This window comes from Mobula hypostoma, chromosome 2 (assembly GCF_963921235.1).
Source record: "Mobula hypostoma chromosome 2, sMobHyp1.1, whole genome shotgun sequence".
Taxonomy (NCBI): domain Eukaryota; kingdom Metazoa; phylum Chordata; class Chondrichthyes; order Myliobatiformes; family Myliobatidae; genus Mobula; species Mobula hypostoma.
Genome location: NC_086098.1, coordinates 222,637,274 through 222,652,217, shown reverse-complemented (window position 1 = coordinate 222,652,217; position 14,944 = coordinate 222,637,274). Strand labels below are relative to the sequence as shown.

The 14,944-nt window shown below is 41.5% G+C and overlaps 1 long non-coding RNA gene across 1 annotated transcript in view; it reads left to right on the top strand.

Moving 5' to 3' along the window:
* Positions 1-14,688, top strand: part of LOC134342877 (uncharacterized) — a 73,415-nt gene extending 58,727 nt beyond the window's left edge. Inside the window, exon 3 of the long non-coding RNA XR_010017132.1 lies at positions 14,496-14,688. This is a non-coding gene — a long non-coding RNA (uncharacterized LOC134342877). The remainder of the gene's footprint in view (positions 1-14,495) is intronic.
* Positions 14,689-14,944: the final 256 nt, after the last annotated feature.

The following is a 14,944-nucleotide window of genomic DNA, read 5'->3' as shown; positions in this document are numbered from 1 at the left end:
TCTGACTATCCACACGATCAATGCCTCTCATCATCTTATACACCTCTATCAGGTCACCTCTCATTCTCCGTCGCTCCAAGGAGAAAAGGCCCAGTTCACTCAACCTATTCTCATAAGGCATGCTCCCCAATCCAGGCAACATCTTTGTAAATCTCCTCTGCACCCTTTTCCACATCCTTTCTGTAGTGAGGCAACCAGAACTGAGCACAGTACTCCAAGTGGGGTCTGACCAGGGTCCTATATAGCTGTAATATTACCTCTCGGCTCCTAAACTCAATCCTACGATTGATGAAGGCCAATGCACCATGTGCTTTCTTAACCACAGGGTCAACCTGCGCAGCTGCTTTGAGTGTCCTATGGACTCGGACCCCAAGATTCCTCTGATCCTCCACAATGCCAAGAGTCTTACCATATCAGATTGTACTTACTCTCCAAATTCATTTTAATAACAAAATAGATTTAATCTTTTCCTAGCACTGATGTTTATCAAACTGAGAAAAGGACCTTTATTTTTAATTGACCAAGTTATTAATGAAATGTTTTTGTTACTTCCAAGCTGTTTTCCTGATCTTTCATTATTATGACACAATCTTCATATCATCTGTTCCTTTTTTTTGTCTAGCACTGTATCAAGTATTTCCTGCTGAAAATGCAAGAAAACGTACATAAATATTGTCTCATCAGTTCTCAGATGTTACAAAGCCATCATTTTAGTAGAATGAGCTGTCACGTTGGCAAATGGCCAATGTGCACGAAATTCTCAAAATAACAAATGAAATGATTTAAACACGTAAGGTTTTTATTAATGTAGAGTAAGAAAGAAGTGTTGACTAGAAAACGACAAGGATTTCACTATGAATATTATTACGGGAACTTTTGATACCAAATTATCTAATTATCACCTCCACAATGAAGTACTTAGAACTGAATGGAATTGTCGGTCCATACTTCCGTGCACAGTGATTAGGTGTACAACTTTCTGATTTAGGGATTAGCATTCCACTGATATTTCTATAAGAACCAAAACAATCTGTCTGGGGATTGTCCCATTTTCCATAATAGTCGCTGTATCTCTTACAGTTGACGTAATCCAACGCTTTAGCCGGCCGGTGGTCTCGTGGCATCAGCATTCGAAGCGAATGGTCTTATGTTTGAAACCGGCCGGCTCCTTGCATGCTTTCAACGTGCTGGGTTGAACGCCGAGCTAGCAATTCGGCCTTGTGAAAAAAAGTCAAATGCTACGTAAAAAGCAAAAATGCCGCCGATGTGCCACAAGGCGCGAAAAGGAACAGTTCACCGTTTTGTTTGCCAATGACCTTTCACTTTTTGCTTTCATTTTATAACCCGAACCGAATTCCAAAATTGACTCAATGGGATGAAGATGGTGGTCCTCGTTCCCAGCAGAACATCATTTCCCGCTTCCTTTTTTTCATTTTACAAACTGTTTCCAATTTATCGGTTTTTTTACGAATTCCCGCGAGAAGATCCTGCTTTAATAATTTTTTTTAAAATCAGAATGTCTTTTCACTGTAGTTTCATAAGAGCTGTGTTACATAGCCGTGTGTTAATAATTGTGCATAGCCATTTTCATCATAAAGGCAGATAAACGCTTGCAAATCATACACTGTCGGTTTCAGAAAGTTACAAACCCGTGAATTATGCAACGTTGGCCGGCAGAGGATGGCGATGCATACAAGTGTCCTATGGGATTAAAGAAAGGCGGGGAACAGCTAAAATTCCGGCAAAGGGGACCGAAGTACTTGGCAGGAAATGACACTCTGGAACAGTTTGTTATCTGTATCAATCTGGGCGACGTTCCTCCAGAAAACGTGAACGCCACCATCATTGGGCGAACTGTGAATATCACTGGGGAGCGGGTAGAATTGCATGAAGAAGATGGGATGGTCAGAAAAAACTACCAAGGTTTTAACAACACATTTAACATTCCTCCAGAGGTGGACATAAATACGCTAAACTTGACTATTTGTGAAAAGCACACTTTGCTGGTTGAAGCCGATTATTTCGAAAACATTGCCGCTCTGGAGGAATACAGTTCGGACACAGAACCCAGACCAAGTCGTCTGAAATCCTCGCATAAAGTGAGTTCCCAAGAAGCATCATCTCTGGATTTGGCATCGTGGCCAACAAATATTTCGTCAGAGATAAGTCAGGACTCTTTGTACGAGACTGCTTTGACACCTAATGCATCAAGAATATCTTTCATAGCCAAAGGAGATCCCAGCAGAAGAGCCTCCATTAGCGAGGAAAGAGGCTCGGTCTCGCAACCAGCTGCAAGTCGAAGTTCCTTTATAAATAAAGGAAGAACCCAATCTATGCATCAGGAAGGGAGGAAACACTCAACATCCCACCCAGTTGAAAGCCGAAGAACATCAATGAGTCCAGAACAAATTCAAGATATGCAGGAGGAGGGGAGGAGTGGCTCAGACTCCTACCGAGGTGAAAACAGAAGACCTTCGATAGGGCGGGAAAGAATTCTATCTGTTCAGGAGGAAGGGAAGAGAGGTTCAGTGCCCCATCTAATTGGAAGCAACAGAAGTTTAATAAGTGCAGAACGAATTGAAAATAGACCGGAGAAAGGGAGGAGAAGCTCTGTGCAACACCCCGAAAGTAAATCCTCTAGGAATCTAGAAAGAGTCCAAGGTGAAGAGAAAGGCAGTTCAATATTTCAGCAGGGTCAAAGCCAAAGATCCTCAATGGGATCAAAAACATGGCACACTGTGCACGAGGAAGGGAAGAGAGGCTCCATTAATGAACATAGGAGATCTTCTACAAACGGAGTTCATGGTAAAGAGAAAAGATTCCCAAAATCCCACCAAGAAGAAAGCAGAATATCATCCAAGAATCCAGAAAAATACCAATCTATTCACAACAAAGTGAAAAGGGAGTCAAAATCTAGTACTAGAGACCTGACATCATCCACAGAAAGATCAACCAATTCAAATGAGACTTCTCTGGACTCCAGTTACAGTTCAATCTCAAATTCGAGCCAAACCTCTTCAATCACAGATGAAGGGGAAAGTACTGGATCCATTCCAACATCTATGCAATCCACCCCATCCATCAGTAATATAAATGGGCTTTTCCCAAAGTCCACAAGGAATTCATTTTCTAGTCAACAAAATTCATTAAGGCCAAGAGATCGGCTGGCCTCAGCTGCTTCATCGTCTACCCTTGTTAAGTACCGTCAGAGATCTAAAGCTGCTAAAAAAGAAAAGAAAATTTCATTTGATACTTTTCCATTCTGCTGTTGTCCTCAGTAATTCTGAATCCCTGAGACACCTGACATCAGCAAGAAGATGCAATCATACATCATCCCTGTAGCCTCAGCAATGGAAGACACTGGGAGCTGGAAATTGGTTCAGACCAGAACAAAACAAAACTTATCTACAAAAGAAGCCATTTAATTTCTTAAATTTCTGGAATAGTTTGTCAAAGCAGAAGATCTAGCTTTATGCCTATTTGGAATTAGTAGTCTCTAAAAATGTAGCTGTTCAATAAAATTATGAATTAATCTTTAGAGCATTCTTCAATCATATTCCTTGTGTTATGTTTTAGATGGAATGTAACATCATATTTTGAACAAACTGCTTGCCTACCTTACTCACCTCCCAAAGTGAACACCTCTGACTTGTCTGGAATTAGCTCCACCTGCTATTTTTTCTCCCCACATTTCCAATTGGTCTACATTCTGCTGAATCTTTTAACAATCTTTCTCATTATCTACAACTTCACCACAATTTGTGTTGTCTACAAACTTATTAATCAACCACCTATATTTTTGGCCAAATCTGTTATATCTTATTATAACAGAGTTCCTCACATTGATCATTGAAGAACACCACTGGTTACAGACATCCAGTCAGAATTACACCCCTCCACTAATCTCTGTCTTTTATGGCTAAGACAATATGCTTTATTTTTCCAGATCAGCCTAACATAAGGGACCTTGTTGAATGGTTTACTAAAGTCCATCTATATAAACTCTACTATCTTACACCCCCTTCCCCATTAATCATCTTCATTGGATCCTCAAAAAAAAACCTAATTTGTGTTTGTGAGGCTTGATTCCCCCCACCCCATACAAAGCCATGCTGGCTACCCTTATAAGTCTATGCATTTTCAGATACAAGTAGATTCCAATTCCAAGAATCTTCTCCAATAAGTTCCCTACTACTGATATAAGGTTCCCCCAGCTTTTAATTTCCTGGTTTGTTTCTATTCCCCCTTTTAAACAGATGAACAATATTGACTAGTATCCAGTCCCATGGGTCCCCACTTGTAGCTAAAGAGAATGCAAGGTTCTCTGTTAAGGCCCCAGCAATCTACTCCCTTGCCTTCCTCAATAATCTGGGATAGATCCCATCTGGCCCTTTTTCAAGAGCCTCAACTCCTTTCTTGATATCAGCATACCCCTCGCTGAAACTTCTAGCTAGGATATTGTCTGTCTATCTGTATATGATTCCAATGTGTGTGTCACTCCTCCATGACTCCAATGCTGTTCCAACCAATTCATGTGGTTTGAGGGTGACCGCAGTTGGACGCATTTCCTGCGGACATTTTCATTAGGGACAAGAGTGCTTCCTCATCTCCCACATTTCACTGGAGGAACATACCACTCCACTGACTGTCATTACTGCACTCAGTTAAGGAGTGGACATACTCCACTAGGGACCACCTCCCTTTTATTCACTGCAAAGCCTGTAGGAGGTATGGATGACCTGTCCTAGACCAGCACATTGTTGAGATCACTAAGAAGTTATGGCAGCATTTCTACTTTCTTAGAAACTTGAGGAGATTTAGCATGTTATGAAATAATCCAAATAACCTCCACAGAAATGTTGAAATTATCCTGATTGGTTGTATCACAGCGTGGTAATGCACAGGGACACAAAAGGCTCAAGAGATTTCTGGACTCACCTAATCTATTGTGGGGACAGCCCTCCCCACCAGTAACAGCACCTACAGGAGACACTGTTTCAAGAAGGTTGCTTCTATCTTCATAGATTCCCACCATCCAGGCCAATGCTACCACCAGGCAGGAGGTATAGAACCTAAAGTCCCACACCACCAGGGTCAGGGACAGCTACTTTCCTACAATTATCAGGATTTTTAACCTACCTACACAATCCTAAACTACCTCAGCAATGGGATAGCTCAGGCCACCTCACTGACTTGTCTTTGATTGTGTCTTTGTTTTTGTTTTAGCACTGTGGTCATGCTTTTGCATAGTTTTTCACAGTTTGTATGGTATAACTGTATGTATGGTGTATTCTGTGTGTTGTCTCTGCCTATGTGCCTGTTACACTGCTGCAAGCAAGTTTCTCATCTTACTATACTTGTGCACTTGAAAATAAACTAAACTTGATGTCACTTGAGCTAACAAATGAACTAAAAATCTAGATATGAATAATGCAGTTATTCTTGCAAAAAAGCTGATTAAATGCATGTGGCAAACTTACAACATTGATAATATAGTACATGGTCAAAGGAGACAAAAAGCAAAAGGAGTAAATGACTTTTTATAATTGCTGAAACTTTGTTACTGTTACTGATGTATGACACTGCAGTCACATGGGATCATTTTTTCTCTCTGAAAATAATGAGACTGATTCTTAGTGAACATGGCTAAATGTAGATATATATCAGATTAAATTGTAAGAGAAACTGCCCTACATTTCATTAGATTAAAGGAAATATTTGAAATGAATGCAGAGAATATGAAACAATGTAATAAAAAATAGAGTTTGAAATACAAGTTGAAATGATCAAAATAAGAGAAGTGGTATTCTGGGTTCAGGATTGTTGCCAGTTCCATTTTATATACAATGCGTAAGTTCAGTAGTTTCTATGTATCTCTCAAACTTTCTGCAGTATCATGATGACACAAAGGTTGGGGGTGTTGTGGATAGTGTGGAGGGCTGTCAGAGGTTACAGTGGGACATTGATAGGATGCAAAACTGGGCTGAGAAGTGGCAGATGGAGTTCAACCCAGATAAGTGTGAGGTGGTTCATTTTGGTAGGTCAAATATGATGGCAGAATATGGCATTAATGGCAAGACTCTTGGCAATGTGGAGGATCAGGCGGATCCTGGGGTCCGAGTCCATAGGACACTCAAAGCTGCTACGCAGGTTGACTCTGTGGTTAAGAAAACATTTGGAGCATTGGCCTTTATCAATCGTGGGATTGAGTTTAAGAGCCGAGAGGTAATGTTGCAGCTATATAGGACCTGATCAGACCCCACTTGTGCTCAATTCTGGTCGCCTCTCTACAGGAAGGACATGGAAACTACAGAAAGGGTGCAGAGGAGATTTACAAGGATGTTGCCTGGATTGGGGAGCATGCTTTATGAAGACAGGTTGAGTGAACTCAGCCTTTTCTCCTTGGAGCGACGGAGGATGAGAGGTGACCTGATACATGTGCACAGGATAATGAGAGGCATTGATCATGTGGATAGTCAGAGGTCTTTTTCCCAGGGCTGAAGTGGCTAGCACGAGAGGGCATAGTTTTAAGGTGCTTGGAAGTAGATGTAGAGGAGATGTCAGGGGTAAGTTGTTTTTTTTTAAAAACGCAGGGAGTGGTGAGTGCTTGGAATGGGTTGCCAGCAGCGGTGGTTGAGGCGGAAACAATAGGGTCTTTTAAGAGACTCCTGGATAGGTACATGGGGCTCAGAAAAATAGAGGGCCACGGGTAAGCCTAGGTAGTTTTAAGATAAGGACATGTTCGGCACAGTTTTGTGGGCCGAAGGGCCTGTATTGTGCTGTAAGTTTTCTATGTACCTATGTATAATATGAACTAATTATACACACAGTGGCCACTTTATTAAGTATGCCTGTACACTTGCTCATTGATGCAAATATCTAATCACCCAATCATGTGGCAGCAACTCAACGTATAAAAGCATGCAGAAGTTGTCAAGAGGTTCAGTTGTTGTTCAGACCAAACATCAGAATGGGGAAGAGATCTGATCTAAGTGGCGCTGACTGTGAATGATTGTTGGTGCCAGGCAGAATGGTTTGAGTATCACATAAACTGCTGACCTCCTGAGGTTTTCATGTACAACAGTCTCTAGAGTTTACAATTATGTGAAAAACAAAAAAAAAACACCAGTGAGCAACAATTCTGTGGGTAAAAATGTCTTGTTAATGAGAGAGGTTTGAGGAGGAATGGCCAGATTGGTTCAAGCTGACAGGAAGGCAACAGTAACTCAAATAACACTGGACAACAAATTTTTTCAAAGGTGTTGCTTCCTCAAAATTCTTTTTTGTTTATGATAGACTGCTTAAAGATGAACACAAATACAATTTCAGACTACTTGAATCAAATAGGAATTTGCAGAAACAACAAATTAACTTTTATTGATTATAATGTGTTTAATTTGTTTACAATATATATTAATGACTTGGATGAGGGAATTAAATGCAGCATCTCCAAGTTTGCGGATGACACAAAGCTGGGTGGCAGTGTTAGCAGTGAGGAGGATGCTAAGAGGATGCAGGGTGACTTGGATAGGTTGGGTGAGTGGGCAAACTCATGGCAGATGCAATTTAATGTGGATAAATGTGAAGTTATCCACTTTGGTGGCAAAAGTAGGAAAACAGATTATTATCTGAATGGTGGCCGATTAGGAAAAGGGGAGGTGCAACGAGACCTGGGTGTCATTATACACCAGTCATTGAAAGTGGGCATGCAGGTACAGCAGGCGGTGAAAAAGGCGAATGGTATGCTGGCATTTATAGCGAGAGGATTCGAGTACAGGAGCAGGGAGGTACTACTGCAGTTGTACAAGGCCTTGGTGAGACCACACCTGGAGTATTGTGTGCAGTTTTGGTCCCCTAATCTGAGGAAAGACATCTTTGCCATAGAGGGAGTACAAAGAAGGTTCACCAGATTGATTCCTGGGATGGCAGGTCTTTCATATGAAGAAAGACTGGATGAACTGGGCTTGTACTCGTTGGAATTTAGAAGATTGAGGGGGGATCTGATTGAAACGTATAAGATCCTAAAGGGATTGGACAGGCTAGATGCGGGAAGATTGTTCCCGATGTTGGGGAGGTCTAGAACGAGGGGTCACAGTTTGAGGATAGAGGGGAAGCCTTTTAGGACCGAGGTTAGGAAAAACTTCTTCACACAGAGAGTGGTGAATCTGTGGAATTCTCTGCCACAGCAAACTGTTGAGGCCAGTTCATTAGCTATGTTTAAAAGGAAGTTAGATATGGCCCTTGTGGCTACAGGGGTCAGGGGGTATGGAGGGAAGGCTGGGTTCTGAGTTGGATGATCAGCCATGATCATAATAAATGGCGGTGCAGGCTCGAAGGGCCGAATGGCCTACTCCTGCACCTATTTTCTATGTTTCTATGTTTCTATGTTTCTAATTGCATAATGGTGCTGATGCTTTGCAATAGTTCAACTGAGTTAAAAATGTTTTGTTAATGATTTTCATTTGTAGTCGGTGTCTGAGGCTTCTTACTTAAGTGTCTAACAATAATTCGCCAGCATTGATGGATTGCAGTTGCCCTGGTATCTTTTCTCCATGACCGCAATGTCCTGGTGAAACCTTTCACCATGCTCGTCACTAACAGCACCAAGATTTGCAGGGAAGATGTCTAAATGGGAATGCAGAAAATGACTCATTAGTGGCATGTTGTATTTCATTGTTTTATATGCTTGAAGCATGCTTTCAACCAGCTGCATGTACTTGTAGTTTGGTGCTCTGTAGATGCCGAAAAAAATTTCAACAACTTCCTTGAATGCCTTCCATGTGATTTTCTCCAGTCCCACTAGAAATTCTTCAAATTGCCTGTCCTTGATGACCTGTTTGATTTGTGGACCAATAAAAATGCTTTCCTTATTCTTGGCATCAGTTATCTTGGGAAGCATCTGTCTCAAATATCAAAATCCATAGAAATTCATAGAAATTTTTGTACCTGGTGATAGCAAATTCCATCCTTACAATCCTGAACCCAATAATTATTACTAAAACCTGTCCTGCCATGCAGCAACCATGCTGCCTAAGCATGCCCAAGCATGCCTGGACAAGATAGGAAACTTTCCAGCTTACATTGTAGGCAACTTTTTAATTGACTTGAATTATGAATTGAAATAATAAACATAAGTTTAATAAAAATGGCGCGTGATAGGGAAATTTCATGGTGATTTTCATGATCAGTAGCCCAAAATTCATAAGATACACTTAAAGGTATTCAGGAAGCAAAATCTTTGTTGTCCAGTGTAACCATATGTTAAATAGTGGTGTGCAAAAGAACACCTCTGAACACACTACATGTCAAATCTTGAAGCAGATGAGTTCAGCAGCAGAGACCACGGACATACACTCACTAGCCTCTTTATTACGTACAGGAAAGTGGTTACGGAGTGTAAATGAGGCCAAAGTTAATGCCAACTCAATGACCCAGAGTCACATATTTCTACTACATCATTCCAAATATCACAAATCTGTGCAGTTTTCAGTAAGTTAGTCCAAAACAATACCCTGGAACCTAATGAGATATGACTATACTGGCTAGATAACATTATATGGCAGTTCAGTTGTACATTTCACACAAGCTGTTTGCCTGCTTTTCAATTTATAAAATTATAGAACGACAAGAACTAATCCCACAGTTCTTGTCACACAGACTTTTCCCACACTTCAAGAACATCAACAAAAGAAGGCAAAAGTTTTGGTAACAAAAGAGGGTACAAATACAAGAGTAGCAAGAAACATATAGAAACATAAAAACATAGAAAATAGGTGCAGGAGTAGGCCATTCGGCCCTTCGAGCCTGCACCGCCATTTATTACGATCATGGCTGATCATCCAACTCAGAACCCCGCCCCAGCCTTCCCTCCATACCCCCTGACCCCTGTAGCCACAAGGGCCATATCTAACTCCCTCTTAAACATAGCCAATGAACTGGCCTCAACAGTTTCCTGTGGCAGAGAATTCCACAGATTCACCACTCTCTGTGTGAAGAAGTTTTTCCTAATCTCGGTCCTAAAAGGCTTCCCCTCTATCCTCAAACTGTGACCCTCGTTCTGGACTTCCCCAACATCGGGAACAATCTTCCTGCATCTAGCCTGTCCAATCCCTTTAGGATCTTATACGTTTCAATCAGATCCCCCCTCAATCTTCTAAATTCCAACGAGTACAAGCCCAGTTCATCCAGTCTTTCTTCATATGAAAGTCCTGCCATCCCAGGAATCAATCTGGTGAACCTTCTTTGTTCTCCTTCTATGGCAAAGATGTCTTTCCTCAGATTAGGGGACCAAAACTGCACACAATACTCCAGGTGTGGTCTCACCAAGGCCTTGTACAACTGCAGTAGTACCTCCCTGCTCCTGTACTCGAATCCTCTCGCTATAAATGCCAGCATACCATTCGCCTTTTTCACCGCCTGCTGTACCTGCATGCCCACTTTCAATGACTGGTGTATAATGACACCCAGGTCTCGTTGCACCTCCCCTTTTCCTAATCGGCCACCATTCAGATAATAATCTGTTTTCCTATTTTTGCCACCAAAGTGGATAACTTCACATTTATCCACATTAAATTGCATCTGCCATGAGTTTGCCCACTCACCCAACCTATCCAAGTCACCCTGCATCCTCTTAGCATCCTCCTCACTGCTAACACTGCCACCCAGCTTCGTGTCATCCACAAACTTGGAGATGCTGCATTTAATTCCCTCATCCAAGTCATTAATATATATTGTAAACAACTGGGGTCCCAGCACTGAGCCTTGCGTACCCCACTAGTCACCGCCTGCCATTCTGAAAAGGTCCCATTTATTCCCACTCTTTGCTTCCTGTCTGCTAACCAATTCTCCACCCACACCAATACCTTACCCCCAATACCGTGTGCTTTAAGTTTGCACACTAATCTCCTGTGTGGGACCTTGTCAAAAGCCTTTTGAAAATCCAAATATACCACATCCACTGGTTCTCCCCTATCCACTCTACTAGTTACATCCTCAAAAAATTCTATGAGATTCGTCAGACATGATTTTCCTTTCACAAATCCATGCTGACTTTGTCTGATCATTTCACCGCTTTCCAAATGTGCTGTTATCACATCCTTGATAACTGACTCCAGCAGTTTCCCCACCACCGACGTTAGGCTAACCGGTCTATAATTCCCCGGTTTCTCTCTCCCTCCTTTTTTAAAAAGTGGGGTTACATTAGTCACCCTCCAATCCTCAGGAACTAGTCCAGACTGTAAGAACATTTGTAGATATGTTAAAGGATTAATGAAAGTTTATATGGGTCCCTTGCAATATGAAAGAGCAAAAATTATTTTGGGGAATAAGGAAATAGCAGAGAATTATATTCTTAACTTCTTACAGATCCAGTCTTCACATACATTTTACAATGGTTTCTTCCTTAGCTTGGTGTGGTAAGTTCCACACTTAAACAAATATCTGTGTAAATATATTTCACTTAATCTCCTTCCTCATTTTCTCAGTTGCAATTAAAAACTCAAGATTCACAAAAGCAGAAATAAAATTCCCTAGTCAATTTACATGTAATAACTATTCACATTATTAACTCTGTAGTAAATCACGTTTCAGCTTTCTCAGGTCTCTTCTCATAGCTAGAATTTCAGAAAGGCTAATCAATGAAGTTTCTAATGACAATTTCCCTTCTATAAAGATGTGCCCACAATGCACAATTACTTAAGATATTACATAATCAAGGTGATGCATAAATTAACCACAACCCCTGCATTGTAATCTTCCATCTCATTTAGAAAATTTTTAATATAAATATATATATCTAGTAAAATTGATTACTTGGAATTTTTTTCAGTCCACCTAGGGTCCATGCATCAATCCATTAATATATACTGATTCCTAATATAGTTAGATGCTAGATACAAAATGTGTGTTATGTCATGGACATTTCTTTTTAGCGTTAGCTGAGCAGAGGAAAAAAAAATCACGTTTCCACCTCCGACAGGGTCCTCACTTTGTTCGAACAATAATTACCGTTTTATATTCGATTAACTCACCAATTCATAGAAGAGTCTCATGGTGGAAGGAACTGGACGTAAGTAATTCGATCTATAAAAATTCTTACCTGATGAAATACTAGTAATCCCCGAAATCTAGTCTCCTCGCTCTATATAAAGGAATGAACCCACTACCTTTATCCGTGGTGAGTGATGTGACGAAAGTATCTGTGTGTGATGTCGCAATGAATCCAGTGTGATGTCATAGTCACGGTTAACAGGATTACCAAAGACAATCGGAAAAATATAAAACTGAAGGTATAAGCACAGAATATATCAATTTCTTAACACAATATACATAGAATATTTTCGCTTCTTTTTACAAGTTTGGTATCAAGGACACCTGTCTTTACTAAAAGACTTCTGAAACTTTCGGTCTTTGCTTCATTGTTGCTTCATTGGAGGGCGAACACTTGCGCGGCTGCATTTGAATGAGCCACGACAAAATGTGTTAAGTAACGAGTTTATCTTACGGTAACTTACGGTACGGTATCTCATGGTCAAGTCTAAATATACAAGCTGAATGAAATAGCGGATGAGTTTAATTTATTTAGTGTAAAGCGCTTTCTAAAAAGAGCCTGGGCTACCTTCCTTCTGTGTCTCTAATAAACAAACAATGCCACAACCTTATTTCACTTGTTTGCATCACTAAGGTGCACGAGCGTGTATGATCTCACACTCACAAACTGTGGCGTAAGGAAAAAGCGGGCAGAAACAAGTCTCTCTCCGCGGGACGGGGGCGCGGCAAACAAATGGTTAATCGCCCGTGAGAACCTCTCAGAAACGGCCAGGGACACACAAAACAGGACCGATGCAATCCACCACCAACCCTTCCGAGTTCTCCTACTTTGTCAACCTAAGCGGAGTCTCTCCCGAGGAACTGGCCGTGAAGATCAAGGATGGGAGACTGTTAGTGTATGGAGAGCACGTGGAGAGATTCAAGGATGCCAACGGCGCGGAGAATTTAAATTTGCGCGGCTTTTCGAACGAAATTAACCTCCCTTCGGGCATTGGTACTGATGAGTTGACTTTCAGCATCTGCAACGATCATATTCTAAAAATCCAGGCGAAAAAACCTTGTCCATCAGCTGTCCCGGCCGTCAAGAACCCACGTGCAGAGTTAAAACCTGCACGTGAGAATGTGAATCATACTTGTCAATCCGTTAGTTGCCCCGGTCCCCTGCCAGCCGCCGATCATCCCCAGAAGAAGCCGTGTCGCCACGTCGCGGAGTGCCCGGACAGGACGCAGGAAGCCCGGCAGCCGCAGGCCGTCTCTGTCAACACGGCTCCCAAACCGAAGCATGCCCAAGGGTAGAAGGCAGGTCGGAGTCCCCAACTGGCTCTCCTCAAGAGTGATCTGAGATAGATACTTCACCGAGAGAGAAAGGAAAGGAATTTTGGAATTTTTTTCCACCCCGGGGACAATGAACGAACCTGCGACGAAGACGGGAAGTTATTTTGCTAAACTGCTCATGGGGATGGGGAGAGTCGGTTTTCAGCCAATGCCTGCAGTTGCTTAATAAACCATGGGCTTAATGTTCACTGCACTTCATTGTTTCAAATCTTACACGTATTTTTCTGGCCATCTTAACCTAACTAATATTTAAAATATAAACAATAGATTTAAAACAAAAGTGAAAAGCTAAGAATTAGAGCTAAGGATCAGCCATTGGGTGGGGTGCTTTAGCTCAGATCACTGCATTGATAGCAATTATTCATGGCGAACGGATTCAAATCTAATGCAACACACAAAGTGCTGGCGGAACTGAATAGGTCAGACAGCTTCAATGGAGGGAAATAAAAAAAGGTTAATTTGCCTCCATTGACACTGCCTGACTTGCTTAGTTCCCCCAACATTTTGTGCCTGTTGCTCAAGATTTCCAGCATCTGCAGAATTCCTTATGTCTATATTCCAATGCACTGCACGATATTTTGAGATCACATTCCAAGCTTATTTGTCTGTAAGGACTGGTTACACTTAGAATGCAGGGAACATGCGATTATTATTCATAACTGCAGGTAAGCATTACTCGTTAGCTGTTGTGGGCTCAGAGGCAGCACTGGGTTCTGTGAGTTCAGAGGAGAACACACCCCAAGCCCCTACCTTCACCTTCACCTGGTTTCACCTATTACCTTCTAGTTTGTACTACTTCCTCATCCCGCCCCCCCCGATGTTCTCATTCTGACGTCATTCTTTCCAGTGCCGATGAAGGGTCTTAGCTCCAAACTTCGATTGTTTATTTCTTTCTATAGCTGCCGCCTGACCTATTGAGTTCTCCAGCATCTTGTGTGTGTTCCGCTGGATGTCCAGCATTTGCAGAATCTCTTGTATTTATGCTTCTGGCCTTCATAATGAAACACCAGGAGGTATGTGATATGGAGAACAAGTCTTCTTTCTGCCAAAACTCACATAACAGATAATAAAAATATTTCCTTTATTTGTCACATGTACATCGAAACATAAAGTGAAGTGCATCGTTTGCATTGAGGGTATGCTGTGTGCAACCTGCAAGTGTCGCCACGCTTCCAGCACCAACAAAGATGTTTACAACTTACCAACTCTAGCCCGTATGTCTTTGGAATGTGGGAGGAAACCCACATGGTCAGGGGGCAATCATACAATTACAACAGCAGGAACTGGAGCCTGATCTTACAGGCATTTGAAGGTAAAGGCACTCTTATGATTTTTACCAGTTAAATATTCACTATTTTTTTCTGTTACAGATTAGTTGTGGATACTATAATTTTTAAAGTATTACATTGGGCAGGACTGCAGCTTCCTGTTAACTAAACTATTCCTCCAGGTCTCAACAATGAGACAGTCAAGAGCAACACTTTGAAGAAGTGAAAACTTGGATGAACTCAATATAGTTTGCATTCCAAAAGACACCTTTTGATTCCCTAAAATATAATTA